This window comes from Pongo pygmaeus, chromosome 1, assembly GCF_028885625.2.
Source record: "Pongo pygmaeus isolate AG05252 chromosome 1, NHGRI_mPonPyg2-v2.0_pri, whole genome shotgun sequence".
Classification (NCBI taxonomy): Eukaryota; Metazoa; Chordata; class Mammalia; order Primates; family Hominidae; genus Pongo; species Pongo pygmaeus.
In genome coordinates, this window is record NC_072373.2 from 112649588 (window position 1) to 112655587 (window position 6000).

Below are 6000 nucleotides of genomic sequence, written 5' to 3' on the forward strand. Positions count from 1 at the left end.
AGGTCTCAGCGCCATTTGGCCCGCGCTGCTGCTTCCTGTGTGTACTGGATGTTCTCTAGGCTCTCCCAGCGTGGAAGCCCCGAGTTACCAGCCGCAACGTGGACACCACAGAAGGGGAAATAGATGACCTTTAGTGAAGGCGAATTTTGCTTTATCATTTTGTATTGTCAAATTTTTTTTTTACTAATATGCTTTTGTAATTTTAAAAATCGAAGATGAGGTTAAATAGAAGAAAGGGGACGGTTCCTTTCTATTTAACTTCATCCTCGATTTTTAAAATTTGAAGTTGTAATCAAAACTATTAGTAAACAAAAAGAGAGGAATGGATACTAGATTTATTGCAATAGAAATAGTTTCATATTGAAGCTATTGAGGACCATATGTCCCAGACATATGGTGTGGCACCTGCACTGTTCTTATGGGGGCCGTAGAACAGAAAATCTGTAATGTCTAGGAAATCTGGGCGATGTGATAAATGTACATGTTATGGGGATCCGGAGGAAGGGAGACAAACCTGAGGTATCATTTATTAATTAAACAGTACTTAATAAATAGCTTTTTTGTGCCCGATGTGGGCTAGGTGCTTGAGAAATGTAAAATTCATTCATTTACACCCACAAGTTTGAAACAACTATTCTAACGACAAGGAACTTACTCAGTATTTTGAGGATATTGAACTAGTACATGTTGAACACTTAAATAACAATATAAGATAGTATTTAAATATCAAAATGAATGGAGTTAGCAGTAACTCTAGGACTAGAGAAAAATGGAATTTCCAAAGTGGAGTTCATTTATACATAACTACCCTTCTGAAACTTAGATGAACTTAGAGATAAGACAGGAACAACAAATAGGTATAAGATTGTTATTCTTGCAACTGATGTATTTGTACGTGTTTAATAGATGCTGTGTTGGAGGTAGTACACCGTGAATACAGGATTTGCAGAAAGAGGGGTATGGTAATTAATTATTTCTTGAATAATTTTTAAAACAAGGCAAAATCGGGGTCTCTTAAATATCCTGTTGAGGAAGAAGCTCCTCTGCAAGTACCCAAGTCAGTATCTCCAGTCCAACCTCACAAAAGTGTGCACAGCCAAATCACAGACAGGAGGAATATTTCTTCCATAAACTTAAAATATACTAGATCAAAATGTTAAGTCCCTGGACAACTTATTCCACCTCATCATATTTACAAGACTGAAAAAAATAAGTTTGAGATTGGATGAAAGATGGTCATAACTGGAAACATTTTTAAAATTAATTTTTCTGCCCATTGAGTATGGTGGTGGGCACCTGGGGTCCTAGCTACTCACGAGGCTGAGGTGGGAGGATGGCTTGAGCCCACAAGTTCGAGGCTGCAGTGAGCTGTGATTGTGCCACTGCACTCTAGCCTTGGTGACAGAGTGAGACTTTGTCTCTTAAAAAAAACTTATGCCTATTGAAATAAACAATAATGAATTATGCAACATACACTTTTCAAAATATATGCATGTATTGATGTATGTGTATTATTTTTTATTCTTAATTTATATTTTAAATTTATATTCTTAATTAGCCTACAGACCCCTGGAGAGACTTTGGGAGAATGTGCTTTATGAATCTCTATTTTGAGTAAAGTTTAGAGTTTGTTTTTCCTTAAAGCTTGATTTATTCAAAATAATGTCTAGGCTGGGTCCTAGATTTAGATGGTTTAAAATGCACAGGTTAATTATCCAATAAATTTTTTCAGTATGGAGCTGGTCAGATGCAAAGTATATGTTGGAATTGTTCTAAAACTGGATTGTGGTAATGGGTGTACAATTGATTAAATTTACTAGACTCATTGAATTTTACATTTTAAATAGGTGAATTCTATGACATCTAAATTATACCTTAATAAGGCTGTTTTAAAAACTAAGCAATGCCAAAACATCTATCTGCTGCATGGAAAGTAATAACTAAAATTAGTCATCTAGATATTTTGACATCCTAAGGAAATATCCTAATGGGTGAAGAAATAAAGTGGTAGTAGAAACCCTTCAGTTACAGAAGCAGACTGGTTCTCTGACCTGTGAAATATTGAATAAAATCCAGGGTGGGCCAGGCAAGGTGGCTCATGCCTGTAATCCCAGCAGTTTGGGAGGCTGAGGTGGGTGGATCGCTTGAATCCAGGAGTTTGGGACAGCCTGGGCAACATGGTGAAACTCCATCTATACAAAAAATACAAAAATTATCTGGGCTTGGTGGAGCATGCCTGTGGTCCCAGCTACTTGGGAGGCTGAGTTGGGAGGATCACCTGAGCCCAGGGAGGTCGAGGCTTCTGTGAGCCGTGATTGAACCACTGTGCTCCCGCCTGGATGACAGAGTGAGCCCCTGTCTCAAAAATAAAATATAATTCCAGGATAGCACAGACACTCATTTCATTTTTATTTATTTTTCTTTTCTTTTTTGAGATAGTGTCGTGCTCTGTCACCCAGACTGGAGTACAGTGGTGTAATCATAGCTCACTGTAGCCTCAACCTTTTGAGCGCAAGCAATCCTCCCACCTCAGCCTCTGGAGTAGCTGGGACCACAGGTATGTGCCACCACACCTAACTAATTTTTTGATTTTTTTTTTTTTTTGTAGAGAGGAGGTCTTGCTGTGTTTCCCAGGCTGGTGTCGAACTACTAGGCCCAAGCAGTCTTCCTGCCTCAGCCTCCCAAAGTGCTGAGATTACAGGTGTGAGCCACCACACCCAGAAACAAGGCCAACCCCACAAAAGTGGGGCTTAATTCCTAGGAAAATGAAAGAATTATGCTTTCTGTGGTCAGCATTGTGCTGGCTGGCATACATTAAACATGTCAGACCTCCGTAAGATACCGGTGGTGAGAGGACGAGCTAGAACATTCACCTTTTGACATCTCGGTCACTACCTTATTGTTTTAAAATAATCAGCAATTCCAAGTTTCAAGTGATTTGTAAAATTCCAGCTGCTATGCTTTATTGATTATTTTTAAAATTAAATTGTTCAAATTTATTTTTCAAATGAGCGGATCATTCTAAGAATCATATTTACTTTTCTGAACTTCTGGTGTTTTTGCTTGTTGCTTTGGGATAGGATGGGAAGGAGTAACTAATTTTAATTGTCAGATAAAAGATTGTTCCCTATTAGGCACATTCTGAGAGGGAAAGTCATATTCTAACTTTTCCTGAGGTGTGTTCTGAGATAGTACTTTTATAAGCATTGTCACATTTAATTGTCACAGCTAGCCTAGGGATGGGATTTTTTATCCCCATTTTTAAGATGAAGATACTAAAGTTCAGAGCAGTTAAGGAGCTGGCCCCAAGGCCAACTTACCTTACAGAGCTGCTCCTAAAACTTTGGAACTGGATAGTACCCATGGATTAATTTTGACCTGGCTCAAAGTCACAAAGCTGACACCAGCCAATCAGGGACTAAAAGCCATTTTTCAGAACTTTCAATCCAGTTCTTGCCACTATAGTATTTTTTCTTTTTCTTCTTTTTTTTTTTTTTTTCTGTGACGGAGTCTCGCTCTGTCACCCAGGCTCGAGTGCAGTGGCGTGATCTCGGCTCACTGCAACCTCCACCTCCCAGGTTCAAGCAATTATCCTGCCTCAGCCTTCCAAGTAGCTGGGATTACAGGCGCCAACCACCACATCCAGCTAATTTTGTGTATTTTTAGTAGAGATGGGGTTTCGCCATGTTGGCCAGGCTCGTCTCGAACTCCTGAGACCTCAGGTGATCTACCTGCCTCAGCCTCCCAAAGTGCTAGGATTACAGGCCTGAGCCACTGTGCCCAGCCTATAGTATTTTTATAAAGCATAAATTATTCAGCAATGCATTCAGATATTTAACCCACACATCGGTAAGTGTTTAGGTATTTGCTGTGGTGTACAGACATGGCTCAACAAATCCAAGACAAAAACCAAAAACCCAAGTCCTGCCATTTTATAAATGACCACTAGGTAGCAGCATAGTAACATAAAAACCAAACTGAGGCGCACCCTCTTCTGTTTCATTCTTTTTGTTTGAAGATATGTAATGGTAATTCAATTTCATTTCATTTCATTTTGTGCCTTTCAAACATGTGACTGTTTTCAACTTGTCCTTTGACATAGGCTCAATCAGGATGATACTGCAGTGAGAACAAATGTGGTTATAATTTGTAAAGCCAAGAGACTTTACAAATTATTTTGTTATACCAATATTTTTTCAGTACTAGATTCCAAATTTCACTGTTCTTAAAATATTATTCCAAAAGTGGTTCAAAGCAGGCTCTTTATCTTCTTCTTCTTTTTTTTTTTTTTTTGTAAATGTACAATTTTTTTTTTTTTTTCAGATGGAGTCTTGCTCTGCCCCAGGCTGGAGTGGAGTGCAATGGTGGGATCTTGGCTCAGTGCAACCTCTGCCTCCTGGGTCCAAGTGATTCTCCTGCCTCAGCCCCCCGAGTAGCTGGGATTATAGGCATGTGCCACCACGCTCAGCTAATTTTTGTATTTTTAGTAGAGATGGGGTTTCACCATGTTGGCCAGGCTGGTCTTGAACTCCTGAACTCAGGTGATCCACTCACCTTGGCCCCTCAAAGTGCTGGGATTATAGGCTTGAGCCACCGCGCCCGGCCACAATTCTTTTTTTTTTTTTTGAGACAGAGTCTTGCTCTGTTGCCAGGCTGGAGTGCAGTGGTATGATCTTGGCTCCCTGTAACCTCTGCCTCCTGGGTTCAAGTGATTCTCCTGCCTCAGCCTCCTGAGTAGCTGGGATTACAGGTGCCCGCCACCACGCCTGGCTAATTTTTGTATTTTTGGTAGAGATGGGGTTTCACTCTGTTGGCCAGGCTGGTCTCGAACTCCTGAACTCAGGTGATCCACCCGCCTCGGCCTCCCAAAGTGCTGAGATTACAGGCCTGAGCCATCACACCTGGCCCACAATTCATTTTTTAAGTAAATTTATAAAGTTGTGCCATCACCACCAGAATCCAGTTTTAAAACATTTCTGTCACTCAAAAACTTTCCTCAAAGCTGTGTGTAGTCAATCCCAACTGACACCCCCAGCTAGTCCCAAGGCAACCACTGATATGCTTTCTGTCTTTATAAGTTTGCCTTTTCTGGACATTTCATATAATGGAGTCACGTAAAATGTAGTCTCTTGCCTCTGTCTTCTTTCACTTACATAATACTTGTGAGGTTTATCCATGTTGCACATGTATCGGTATTTCACTCCTTTTTATTGCTGAATAGTATTCCATTGTGTTCATTCACCAGTTGGTGGACATTTGGATCATTTTCCCTTTGGAGTTATTAGGAATAATATTGCTATGAACATTAATGTTAAAGTCTGTTTTTTTGTTTTTGTTTTTTTGTTGTTTTTTGTTGTTGTTGTTTTTGTGATGGAGTCTTGCTCTGTCGCCCAGTTTGGAGTGCAGTGGCACGATCTTGGCTCATTGCAACCTCTGCCTCCTGGGTTCAAATGATTCTCTGGCCTCAGCCTCCCGAGTAGCTGGGATTATAGGCTCGAGCCACCACGTCCAGCTAATTTTTATATTTTTAGTAGGGACGGGGTTTCACCATGTTGGCCAAGCTGGTCTCAAACTCCTGACCTCAGGTATCTATCTGCCTCAGCCTCCTTAAGTACTGGGATTACAGGCATGAGCCACCGCACCCGGCCTAACGTTAAAGTCTTTATATGAACATTTGTTCTCATTTCTCTTGGGCAGATAACCTATGAGTGGAATTGCTAGGTCATATGGTTAGTTTAACTTTTTAAGAAATTGCCAAACCACTTTCCAAAGTGGCTATACCATTTTATATTTCCACCAGCAGCGTATGAGGGTTCCCAGTTCTTCACATCCTCAACAATGCTTGTTATTGCGTGACTTTTTTAGTGGGTGTGAAATGGTATCTGACTTTTGTTTTAATTTTGATTTTTCTATTGATGTGGCACTCTTTTTCATGTGCTTTTTAGCCGTCATCTTCCTCTTTTTAAATGGTCTTGAAAGTCTTTTTCCTTTAACGTTTGT